Source organism: Lepisma saccharinum, chromosome 9 (assembly GCF_977018435.1).
Source record: "Lepisma saccharinum chromosome 9, izLepSacc3.1, whole genome shotgun sequence".
Lineage (NCBI taxonomy): Eukaryota > Metazoa > Arthropoda > Insecta > Zygentoma > Lepismatidae > Lepisma > Lepisma saccharinum.
In genome coordinates, this window is record NC_139237.1 from 66,067,126 (window position 1) to 66,080,381 (window position 13,256).

At 36.1% G+C, this 13,256-nt stretch overlaps 1 long non-coding RNA gene across 1 annotated transcript; it reads left to right on the forward strand.

Annotated features, from left to right (window-relative positions):
* Positions 1-437: 437 nt before the first annotated feature.
* On the forward strand, positions 438-5,065 carry LOC145992699 (uncharacterized). The gene is made up of 4 exons (XR_014442198.1): positions 438-726; positions 1,842-2,003; positions 2,606-2,732; positions 4,214-5,065. It is a non-coding gene; the product is annotated as an uncharacterized LOC145992699 (long non-coding RNA).
* Positions 5,066-13,256: the final 8,191 nt, after the last annotated feature.

Here is a 13,256-nt window from a genome sequence, read left to right on the forward strand (position 1 = left end):
TTAAAGGGAAATTCCAGGACATTCAGTAAAAATTCATATCAGAATATGCCCGAACAAGAACTTTACTTATAATTAGACATTTAAAATAAATGCAATAGGTTAGCTGGAAAGAAAAGCTGGCAGTGGAATATAGCCTACAGGGACAAGATATCACGCATATAGTGTATGAAAAATAAACTATGCATTGTTTCGGAATAAGTGTATTCTTCTATCGCGTATTTGATCTCTTGTTGTCAAATTAAATTAACAGCTTTGGTGTATAATATCAAAAGATGCATGAAAACACATCGTTTCCTGAGCCATCTGCTACATTCTACGCATAGCTTTCTTCCGCTCGTGTCCGCTTGGTGACGTCACAAGCTCTAGCCAATAACGTGCAAGTCGCGGAGTGGGCCCCTCTGGTCCAAGACGTCACATCAAGAAATCCCTCGCGACTCGCAAGCTGGGGCCTAAGTCTTGAACTGTCAATACGTTAAGGTCTAACGAGTTCGTGACGTTTTTGTCAAGAAAGGCTAACGAATGCCATTTAGTGTAGTCTCCACTCTTCGTTAACGAATACGGTTACGGACGCGCTAACAGAAAACGAGTGGAACCTACTCACAAGCCAGGCACCTACCGAGTTCGTTCACGGCTGCAGATTTTCAAGATGGACACTATCAGCTGTTGCGGATGATGGTTTTGAAGAAAGAAGAATTGCAAGCCCACTTCGTTTCAGTCGTATTTCGAGTAAGTACGTCATGTTAGTATGTTATTAATATTATTGGGTATGAACATAAGGACAATTGGAACAAATCTGGGGGAGAGTGAAATACGTATGTATTGTGAATTGTTGCTACGATGTACCTAAAGAATTAAATACTTCGTGCCATTTTCCTTCTTATTGTTAATTACATTGTTCCACGTACTTTGTAAGAATTAGAGCTGATATTTTTGCAACATTCCTTAAGCTTAGCAATCGCGAAATAAAATACTACTGCAAAATATATTTTGATACAGCTGGGAAATGTATGCCAACATTCCACCAACGTCACATCAAAATGTAAAATAACGATGCCGCACAAAATAAGAACAATTAATTTTCTGCAACATATTGTCCTGTTACAACCAGTAAATGAAATTACGGTACTATAAAATACATCAATTAGGCACCACTACTATATGTTATATATAGGGGGGAAAAAATGGTACACATGATTTATACAGTACGTGAACTGATGATAAAGATTTTAAAGGAAATTTTGACACTATATTTTAAGTTGTATTAATTGCAGGTCGAGTGTACTAAATTACGTACTCCCTCGAATTTCCAGGAAAAATTCCCCATGGAAAGATTAACTTTTGTTAAGACTATATCAGAAGCTTGGGGGCATAGAAACGTATATTTACAGAGTTACGGACATTAGAATTTATCCCAAATCTATTTTTTTATCACGACGGGAATGTAAAATTATCTTTTTTTTTTTATTGTAATCACAAAATCTAACCTAAACGCCTAAGCACCAGTAAAAGTGAAAGTACTCCATTCGGTTGCCCAGACACTTGTGAGAGAAAACCTTTTTTTGTGACAAAAATGTCATTAGTAATGTATATATGTGTGTGTGCATGGGAGGGGGTACTTGGTATACTGTATTCATAACCATCAATTGAAAAGGGGAAAATATTTTTTTTCTATATGAAACCATCAACAGAATGCACTCAGTTTAACTACCTTATGTCATGTGTTGATAGTGGGTAGCATGAATTTATTTTAAGCATGAAAATCTTTGAGTCAGTGGGAACTGTTTAATAGAAGTTTCCTTGTAAGAGAATTTATATTTATTTTTTCTGAAATAATTTTATAGGTGCTAGAAGCTCTCATTTTCACAACATGGAGGTACCAGCCAGATGGTTATAGGTCATCAGCCAGTGTATAGAGCAAGTGTGCAGTGCTATGGTGGTTATTGCTCCTCACAATGGATGAAGTTCCCAATGATACAAGCGGATCAGCTGGATGTTAAAAGGAGGTAAGATAGTGTACGTTATTTTTGTTTCATTATAATAACACCTATTGACATCCATCATGTGGTGGGTTTTAGACAGCTTCTACAATAAAATGTAATAAAATATAAATACTGAAATGAGTGGCTGACTGGCCATGTAGGTAGGTATATTGTGCAAGTGAACATGCTAGTTTATTTTCAATACTATCCATATAGTTCTGGATTAGCAAACAAATTTGTATCACTTTTTATCTCGTATTCCTATTTGCATGGACAAAACAATACAATTATAATTGTTAAGACAAACCAAATCAAAGGTGCTCATGGCAATATCAGTTCCAGAGTGATATTCTTTTAATATTTTATTATTTTTTATTGGAACACAGTAAAAGGTGAATTTGTGGGGTTTTCAAAACAGTTGCTATTTTAAAATAAATCAGAAGTAAACAACTGAGTAATGTGTAACATCAGATGGATGGTATTTCTCATTCAGAATAACATGAATATATATATATATATTTTTTTAAAAAATCATTAACTTTGTGCAGTATCTTATTATGATCAATACCTCAACTTGTTAACCCAATTATTTGTGCAAAAGTTACAGTACTTTTCCTCTTTTGCAGATAGCCGATTAAAATGAAAATATTGTGACTACTCTCGGTATCCAGGGTGGACACATGAGGAATTCCAACATCAGATACTTTTGTCAATATAAGAATAAGGCAGGTACAAGGAACACTTGGCTGTTAGGTATGTAGATGTTCTAAGTCTGGAATAATTATTGTTAATAATTTTTCCATGAAGTATTTAAATTACACTCATCTCATATATGAACTGCATTATTAAAGATGTGAAGTACTATGTTTATTACCGTTACTGTATTATGAATACATGTGCAGTGTTGTTTCATAATGATCTATATTCTACAATAAGTCTAGTATTCTCTTCTCTCACCTTTTTATTATTACAAAATGTGCATTATCCGTAAATTTTAAACTTAAACATTTCTGAGTTCTTCAAATGTTATCAAAACGTTTTATTCTTAGATACAAGTAGTAATAATAATAATAAGAAGAAACCCTACCAGTATACAACAAGACCATGCTAGGGACAATTTTATGTGGAAGCATTTTTATTAATAGAAATGTGCTTGTACTTGATACAGAGTCTGAAGAAGACCTTGCTAGAAGGTTGAAACGTTACGTTTAGTTTATGTTTTTAATAAAATAAATTACTGCCTTGGTCAGCATATTTAGTTTTTCATAGAAATGTTACGTGAATGTTTCATAAAATCATATAACTATTTTTATTCCAGACAATACTTTTCATGGAAGCCTTCACATAACATTCACAGTTAGCATAATCTATAATGTTTGCCACACAATGAGCATGTGATTAAATATGATACATGTTTAATTTGGATATGAATAACAAGATTATTGAAATGTAATAGAATTTGTAGAATGTAAATTGAGGATGTTGTAGGCAAGTTTATAAAACACCTAGGAGTCATAACACATTAGCCCCGTCTAGTTGACTGCACTTTTTGACTCTCTTTGCACTGAAGCGTCTAGTTGGTTGCACGGTGCAACACTGAGTTCTCTAGTTTGTTGATTTGGAGTCAAGTAGTGTATTTGGTATCTGCACTACCTTTCGGACTGGTGTATGGTCACGTGGTGTGTGCTAACTAATCAAATGACCGTTCAAAGCAGCAGACAGGCATTTGTTGAATCTTCTTAACTGGAACACTGCTTTCCGTCTAGTTGGTTGAACGTGATTTCCTTGCACTACTCTTGACACTGGATACACCTGCACTGCACAGAGTGTAAAAAAGTGCAGCAACTAGATGGGGCTATTACATGTTCATTTGTTCAACATTCCATTTGCTATGGAAATAGAGCTTTTGTGGAACACTTGCGTATTTTTGGAAGTCAAACATTGACATTGCGATTTAAACTAAAGTACTCAAAATTTATATAAATGTGGCACTTTAGAGGATTGCCAAATTTAACATACAGTTTGTTTCATAAGACAGTGGGGGACCATCACCGGATATGTGCACTTTAGATGTTTTGAAGTAAAGCAATAGATTATAGAAGTGCTCATAAGTTAATACTTGAATTCCTGCTGATCCTTTAAAATCTCTTTTAAGTGAAGTTACTTTCAATTGTTATTGGGATATTTATTATCTACAGTGGAAACTCAGGACAGGCCTTTCTTTATCTTTGCAGGTAACAGTGGGTATCCAGAGGACCATGGGTCATGACACCAATAGATGGTGCTGGTGAAAACACTCTTGAGGTGCATAGCTGTCTAATGCCATTTGGACCATTGGCATCCTAAAACAAAAATGGAGGTGTCTTTTAAAGAACATGGTGCTTCACTATCACCCTCCCATGGCAACAAAAATCAAAGATGGAGGGATGGAAGAAAATTCAGTTTCCCTATCCACTGTCAACTCTGCATGTGTGTGTGTTGTGTGTGAATCTTCAGATGTGCTTTAATGTTATTAAGTTTGTGTGAAATAGGTTTTCTGTGACATTCTTTTTGAAATATAACATTGTAACGGTACACCAGAACTTTATTTCAATATTGTTAGCAGTGCCAATTCCTCACTTATTTCATTTAATTATTGAATACTTTAAATGGTTCACTTATTTATTTTTACTACCTGCTGGAAAGTTTTCTTGAAGATTGGGACTCAACCAACAGAAAACTAAATATCTGCTTGAGCCAGAATTTTCAGATAATTTTTCAGTAAAATGCACATCAGCCATTTCATATGGCTTGGATGGCTGTTACCTTAAAATATATTTCTTTAAAGAAAGGAGATTTATATTTTCATATGCAAGATGAAACATGAAAAGGTTTATTTTATTCTGTTTAAAGCTTCCCCTTTGCAACAGTTTTTAAGCCTTGTTTGTCGTTATGAAATATCAATGTACTTCATTGCCTTAGTTACTTTTGCCATAAAGTAGTGTGTTGTTGTAGAACATTGTTATTGCAAGAGCTGTAACAGAACACACAAAAGGGTTTTCCTGAAGTTTTAGAAAGCTGATATTACATGCAAAGTTCCCATGTAGTCAGTTTTTTTTTTTTTTTTTTAACTATGCCTTTTCTGTGTACAAAAGGTCTGCATCAGTGTGTATCTGATTTCATGAATACATGTTTCATAATGTACACAATGACCTCACACTTGATTTAGAAAAGTTTCATTGCAAATATATTTTTCAGTGCTGTTCTATCTGAAATTGGTTTACTTTACTCATTTGCTCACTGACAGTTCAAGCCTCTTCATTGGTGTATTGGAAATGTTGCATGTTGCCATCTTGTAATCAAGGGATTCCATGTTCAATACTCAGCAGAGGTACTTAATGGTTCAGATACCACTTTAAACTGTAGCTTCTTTGTGTATAAAGACGACCTCATGTCATATGTTGCCATGTGAGAACCAGAGGAACGTAACTCTAAAAAAGCCGTGTTTGGAATCAGATTCACCCATGTCCAGCTTTTCTCATTAGTGGTAAAGAGGATTTAAGTATCTTCAAATTACTGACTTTTTTATATTCAGACATAATCACTCATGAAAATTACATAAATTTAAGTTAGGTCCAACTGGTTCTCGTACAACAATATTGCAATAGTCATTAATGGGAGGACTTCTTTGAACAGTCTCCCCATTAATAGATTAGTCAAATCTTAATTACCTCAACATCAAGGGGACTCCAGATTTCATTTTCAATCTCTTGAGAGACTTTTTATTATTATTATTTTTACCTTTTGATGCTATATTTCAATTTTCATACGGCATCCACAATAATTTTTATTACATCATCTACTTCAAATGGTACGGGTGCTTCCCCAATGGCATAGTTGTAACATATTTGCTTTGCAATCAAGGGGTTCCAAGTTTGAGAACCGGTGAGGCATAGTGGTTCGGATTGTACTTTAAACTGTAGGTCCAGTCCCAATTAGCCTATCTGTGCACAAAAGTTGACTTAAAACTCCACTCCACTCAAAGAGTAAGGGAAATCCTACACTAAGATTGTCATTATAATTCATAAATCTTTTCACATCACTGTCTCGGTACTATAACGACTGAAATAAATAGTTTTGAGGAATTATAGTTGTTGTACCAATCATTAAACAGCATCTAGGAATGCAAAATTTACATGTTAGAGACATTAAAATTGACTGAAAATTTATGAAATGGAAAAACATGTCTTTGGTATTATGTGCCAATGCTCACAGAGTTTCCAAAAAAAAAAAACCTGTGTATTGCACTCCCATAATTTCCACAACTTGGATCTCTGTGTAAATTTACAATGCCAGTTCTGTAACTTCTTGGTTCTGTTAGGCATTAATAAGTTACAGCATACAATTTGTCATGCAATTACTGTGTTCTTCCTGCAATGGAGGTGCCATCTAGTTAAGCATATTCACAAGTTGCCATAAGCTATTGCATATAACTAGCTAAGGATATTCACACCTCCAGAAATGTTAACTTGAATGGTAAGTAGATAGGTTGAGGTACACAATGAAGATTGTGTGGCTGTCATAAACTTCCAGAAGTAACAATTTTCATTTTTGACAAAGCACCTTTATGAAATCAGTAAGTATATTTTCAGATTTTTTTCCCCTTACAGGCCTCAGATTTTTGTCATGTTTTTATCCTAGCTTGTTTCTCCACACCAAATTAAATTTCCTATCTTCTGTGAACGCTATGATGATGCTGTCATTTGTCATGTAAATGCATAAAAAACCTAAGGCATATTTTTTAGCAAATTCATTGTATGACAGCATATTTTTGTCATTTTTGAGGTATGTTTTCCGTACATTTCACTGAGGAAAATCACACTTGAATTGGTAATGCAAAGAAATTCTGTATACTTCCATCTCCATTCAATAAATTATGAATTAGTGAGGGGAGGAAGCTGGATTTACCAGGAATGTGCCATAAAAGAATTACATCAAAAGGTTGCTTTTGCACTTTAATGTTATGTCAACAATGGATAACTCCTGTATTTCCCAATGTTTGATGTCTTCGTTCGATTTTTCAATAGTTTTTTTTTGTAAATAAAATTTGGAAAATATAGGATAAAATGCATACATATTCCTACAATGCTCATAGAAAATCACCCCTCATTCACAAACTCCCGCAATTACCTACCGAAAATCAATATTCTGCCATTAATAGAGAAGTTGGCAACAGTTCCGAATGTTGAATGGTATTCTATTCTTTTTTCTTTCTTTTTCATTTTTGCAAATTTTATAGATGTATTAGAAAGTAGTTTGGAATACTGGAAACAATAGGTGAAGGTAAGTTTGAAGCTTGGAGAAATGAATTAGCACTGTTAAATTCTACACAAAGTATTATTTACCCGAGATACTTCGATTTTTAAAGGAGCTTACACGAGTAGCTGTGATTTGCAGCAAATAATCATTCTTGGTTTCCGGTTATGTAAGACATGGAGTTTTAGCAGATTTTCATCAAGGTTCGAAGGGAGTTTTGTGCTTGAGACTGGATGTTTTGTTCACTTAGAGATATTGTTATAATGCTAAGAACCCTAAACCTGACTAACCCAACCTTACAACGAAAGTATTTAGGAATGTTTTATTAATTCTAAGAGCCTTAAATCTAACCTGCTTAACCTAAAACGTAAGATACCAATCAGCTATTTGTATCAAAGACAAGCGAAACATTCATTTTAGGAATGTGTGTGTATTTTTGCCATTAAAATTTCGTAAAATATTATTTACCAAGAAAAACCTAACCTTCAATATGTTGCAATATATATATACTCACAAACAATCATGTAGGTATGTGTGGAGGGGAAAAATCGTTCTTCACACGAGATGCAGCAAGAAATCACTAAAACTATAAAGAATGTGTGGTAACGATGTGTTAATACAGATAAAAAAAACGAGCCGTGTAAAAAATACCATTAATTTTGAATTAAACTATCGGAACTTGGACCACATATTTGAAACACCTCTTTTCATAATAAATTTGAAAGAAACAACCCTCCCTCTCCCTGCCTTCTATGCAGTGAAGAAAACTACTATTACATCTTTAAAAAATATTGGGCTGGACATTCATAACATTGTACAACTTTTTTCTTCCTTTTTTAAGTCTTGACGTCTTCATGGCATGGTGCTATGCACAGGGGAACACTTTACTTTTTACACTTTTTTTATAGATTTGTTTTATTTTTTCTTCCGAAAAATCCGCATGGAGTGCCACTCACATACATACATGAATATTATCTATTCGAATAAACTCACTATTTATTTTTCCGTGCAGTTTTACATTTAAGATCAATTTCGACATTTGGGCAACTTCATAAGACAGTAAACAAACCACAATCGATTTTTAGGAAGATCGATCGATTCTTCACGACTCTCGATTTCAATTCTCGCCATCTGATTGGTTCTTTGGGTGTAGCCTCTACGACAAACTTGTTTTGAGTGCATCACAGACTATATTGTCGTTAGCGAGAACTCGTAAGCCATCGAAGTCGGCACTCGTTAACGACCAGTCAGGACTACGATCATAACTCCTCTATGCTACGATTTTCTCTCCAATCACGAGTTGGGGTGATAACGAAATGGTCGTTTCCGTTCTCACGTATTGAGAGTCGGGACTAAGCACCCTGGAACGGAACTGACGTTTTCGTCGATCAAGGAGTAAAGCAGGGGAAAGTCACTAGTGACCTCTAGCGGTCAATCAATTAAGTAGAATTTGAAAACACTGACGCGAAGCGTACCGGAAGTATGAGGAGAACTGTGAGGATGTTCGACGCGAAATTTAACATATACTTGAAAATCAAGTTCGCGTAGAAAAATCGTCACAAACTCCCCTGCCTGGCAAAAAAATGAGAAGTACGCCAAAGGAGCACACAACCAGTCACATTTTTACGTAGCACCAATAGTATCGCAAGAGCACCATTTAGAACCAACCCCTAGCAATTAAAGCATGTATATAAATATGAATTAACCCATTATTGACCTTTGTTGAAAAAAACATGTAAATTGACAATAAATAAGTCAAAACACACACAATTGTGATTACAAACAAATGACTGCCTAAAGGAATTAGTATCTAATAAATTTGTTACTCTCTGAAAAGGCAAGTCGAGAACATACAGATTAATAATTTGCAACAATTGAAATACATTAAATAAATACCATCAATAAATATAATGAAGATGAGGTAAAATGGAGGTGAATGATCGATTGCAATCTAAAAAACGGGAACGAACAAATCGTATAAGACATTTAACAATTTAAGAATGAGATAATACATAATATCAAATTTTTTACAATACATAATTAGAATAGGCGCCAATAAAGTCTATAATTAGGCGCACAAATTTGCATGCTGCAAAATAGAAATAGAGATATGTGATACGTAGCACTTAATTTTGAGGGGGGGGGGGGCTGACACTGGAAAAAAAAAACGATCAAATATGCACTGACGGGTCGAAATATTGCGAAGTAGACGGAAATATATATATATATATATATATATATATATATATATATATATAGATTGTTGCACTGGGATAAGTAATCATCCATATGATGGCTCAATTCCACTTATTCCGAGATGGTATATAATTATGAAATTCCTCAGAAATCATGAAAAGAGAAAAAAAAGGAATACATTAGAAGAGAGAAATAGAAGAATAAACAAAAGGATAGGAAAGGGGAGAGGAAACCAAAGGGAGAAAGGGAATACAGCGAGGAATAAGAGCACCAATTACAAGATATTTGAAACAAACCATCCCAAAAATATACATATATTGTCAAACAGGTATAAAGATTGAGATCCAAAATTACTAAATGAAGTTAAATTGTAATGTAAATAATGAATCATAATTGATTTACTTTGATGAAGAGCAATGAATAAATGTTTATAACATACCCCAAGTAATAATACCTAAACAGTAAATAAACACATGCAAATAAGAAAAGAGATAAATAGTACAAATCCATTTGAAAACCTTAACATTCAAGTACATATAAACATTTTATTACCAAACCTTACATGTGAAAGTGAATGCATCAATTACCTTGGAACAGCCGGATTACGAGAATGGGAATCATGCTGGGAGGAACGACGGCGGCAGTGAGACGTGGAATGTCCACTTCTGTGGCAAAAATTGCAGTAAAAAGATTGAGGTTGACGCAGAGGGCGATTTAAATTCTGCTCTCGGTTAGCAAAATTATGAGGAGGGGGGTTCACACGCCGGTCAAGCTGACCTACTTGTCGTTGTGTATATGCCTTTTGCATCTCTAAAGGGATGATAGAATGAGCTAAAGCTACCAACTCCGGCATAGATTGTGGACGGGACTGAAATAATAAACAGTTGGTGGAGGTATTGTTAAGATGTTGTAAAACAAAGGTGACCAAGATAGTAGAGTCCCAGCCCAATGCCAGAGCCTCGGCCGAATCCCGAACGTCTGACACATAAATGTGAAGCGTCTCAAATTCACGTTGAGGACGAGTAACGTGGGCATTAACCAAGTCCGTATATAAAGACATCGGGACCGAATGTCTCCATATATAGAGTTTCATGTCGTGCCAAGACATAAGAGAAGCAATAGCAGTCGTCCAGAGTGTTTGCAAGATTCCCGCGGTACGGCGAGTCGCGTTTTGCAAAAGCCACTGCAATGGATATTGGTGGGAAAGTACCAGACGGTGTAGAGCCAACATGAATGTAAATAAGGCAGAATGACTTTGGCCGTCGCACATAGCCAGCGCATCTATATGGGTATCTAAGTTCCTCAGGAGAATCTTATGAAGAACAGAGGTGTCTCCGTTAAGGTGAGACGACGTAACTGAACCAGGTGAAATGGGGGCCGTTACGGTCGCCTTAGTTGTTGCGGGCAAGGGTGATGAAAACATTGAGGAAGCAGTAGAGGTAGTAGCTATATTATTTGGTACCATAGGTACCTGAGAGATGACTTGAACCGGATGTGTAAGGTGGGGACCAGTTAAAGGTGGCGGTGGTGGTAAAACAAATGGAGAAGACTCCTGTTGTATAGATATCAATTCGACGACATTGCTCGATTCTGGGGGAGGCATGGTGGTAGAGGTTTCTACTATCTTCTACTAAATTCTTCAATTTTCCAATGGAAAAAGGGGAAAAGATTTATATTATAAAAGAGGGGGAAAAAATTCTAGAGGGGGGGTGGGGGGGAAAAATTTTGTTAAAAAAAGAGGGGTGAATCCAAACTTTTCTTACGTTTAACACGTAAAACGGAGAAATGTATGTATGCAGAACCAGATCTGCTACCAAAAACTTTGTAACGTGATAGTCGCGTGCGTGACAATAAGGTCAAGATTTGAAAGGAAGGTGCAGAGGTCCGTGGAAAAATTCAATTACTCGCACGATAAACAAAGAAAAGCAAACCAATCAGTTACAATAGTCAGGGATTTTGTTGAGGCTAATGACAGTATTTTGGACTGTCACCTCAGTCTCTACTGAGAACCAACTTGACAAAAGTAAACGTGGTCGAAACGATGCACGTAAAAAGGCAGAAGTCAAATTAACTCTTTTCTCACTCAATGAATGTAACCTCTCGTCCTTCTAAGCATGATTTCTCTTCCCGTATTGTCAAAATTAAACTAATACTCTAGTTTTGTGTTATCTGGGATAATTACGTACACTAGTTTAATTTTGCGACTGTAGTCGAAATTTATTACGCCAAACGTCGCAGCGAAGAATGGCTGGCGTTATTTTCAAGAACAACATGTACATAATATTAATCGTAACAAATTATTTCCTTCAACATATAACTGTAAGTGACTTGAAGGTAGATCAACAATTCTTTGTTTCCGGCAAATAACAAGATAATAAACTTAGAACACATCCGGCAACTACAATGACATAATATTGCAATTAATAAAAATACGTTAAGGTCAATGTACAATTGCGTTTTAACACAACTCTTTTGTTAATTCAAGTTACTCATAAAGAAACCGCCCATTTGACATATTAAATTGTTTTGGTGCTCTTATTTAAACACGTCAGATACTTTTTTTTGTGAAAGTTATCTCGGCTCATGGACTAGTTTGCAATCATGTTAATCGTATTCCCAGGTTGTGCTCACGTGATTCTAATCGAGTGATTCGTCTTTTTTCTCTTTTATGCAAAAAGGGGGGGGGGGGCGCAAGGGGACGTGTCAAAGCGTCACTTTCTTTCTCCACTATGCCGATCACAACATTACAACGTCCAATCTTCCAAAACTGAATCGATTAATTGTTTTACGTACAATTCGTTCTTGTCCGTCACGCGTTACTTTCTTGATTCAAATTAATACCCCGTCGCAAAAGAACAAAAAAAGGAAGAGGGAGTGACGTTCTTGTCCAAAAACACGCATTCACTGTTCACTTATAAAAAGTAGTCATGGTGTACATACCTCAGTTCGTTGGACAACTGTTCATCTCCATCAAGCGGGGGCAAAAATCCACTGGATCAAGGGAAAACGGGAACGTCATCAAATTGGTCGTTTTCACGCACGTGAATGGTATTGTTCTCTATTCACTCGTGTCCTTCCTTCTCAGCGACCAATCCATCCGTCCTTCATATTTCGAATTCCGTCAGGTGAACCAAGGAAAGTCACGTTCGGTCAAAATGGTCTATGGTCAAGTAAGCTCCAATTTGCCATCCTTCCATTTTTGACGTTCGCTTTCCAAAAGATCCCAACACTTCTCAGACGTACAAGCACCATACGTGAACAAAGCAACGATTCCTCGTAATGTTCGAAGAACTTAGTTTGTGTCGTCCTACAAATTACGATCGACGAGAGAGAGAAGCACTGAGTTCCCCGAGTCGCTACTTCTCTCGTAGTCCATGACGTCACATCAAGAAATCCCTCGCGACTCGCAAGCTGGAACGGAACTGACGTTTTCGTCGATCAAGGAGTAAAGCAGGGGAAAGTCACTAGTGACCTCTAGCGGTCAATCAATTAAGTAGAATTTGAAAACACTGACGCGAAGCGTACCGGAAGTATGAGGAGAACTGTGAGGATGTTCGACGCGAAATTTAACATATACTTGAAAATCAAGTTCGCGTAGAAAAATCGTCACATTCCATAAAAAACATTGCTTTAATTTGAATTTATGGTGTTCATGCAATAATTAACACAGATTATTGTGGCTAAAATGAAATTATATGTGTCAAATACATATTTTTTGGTTGACTTTCATTTTCCAGGGGGGGGGGGGCACGGCTCCCCCTGGCCCCCCCTTCCGGACGCCCATGG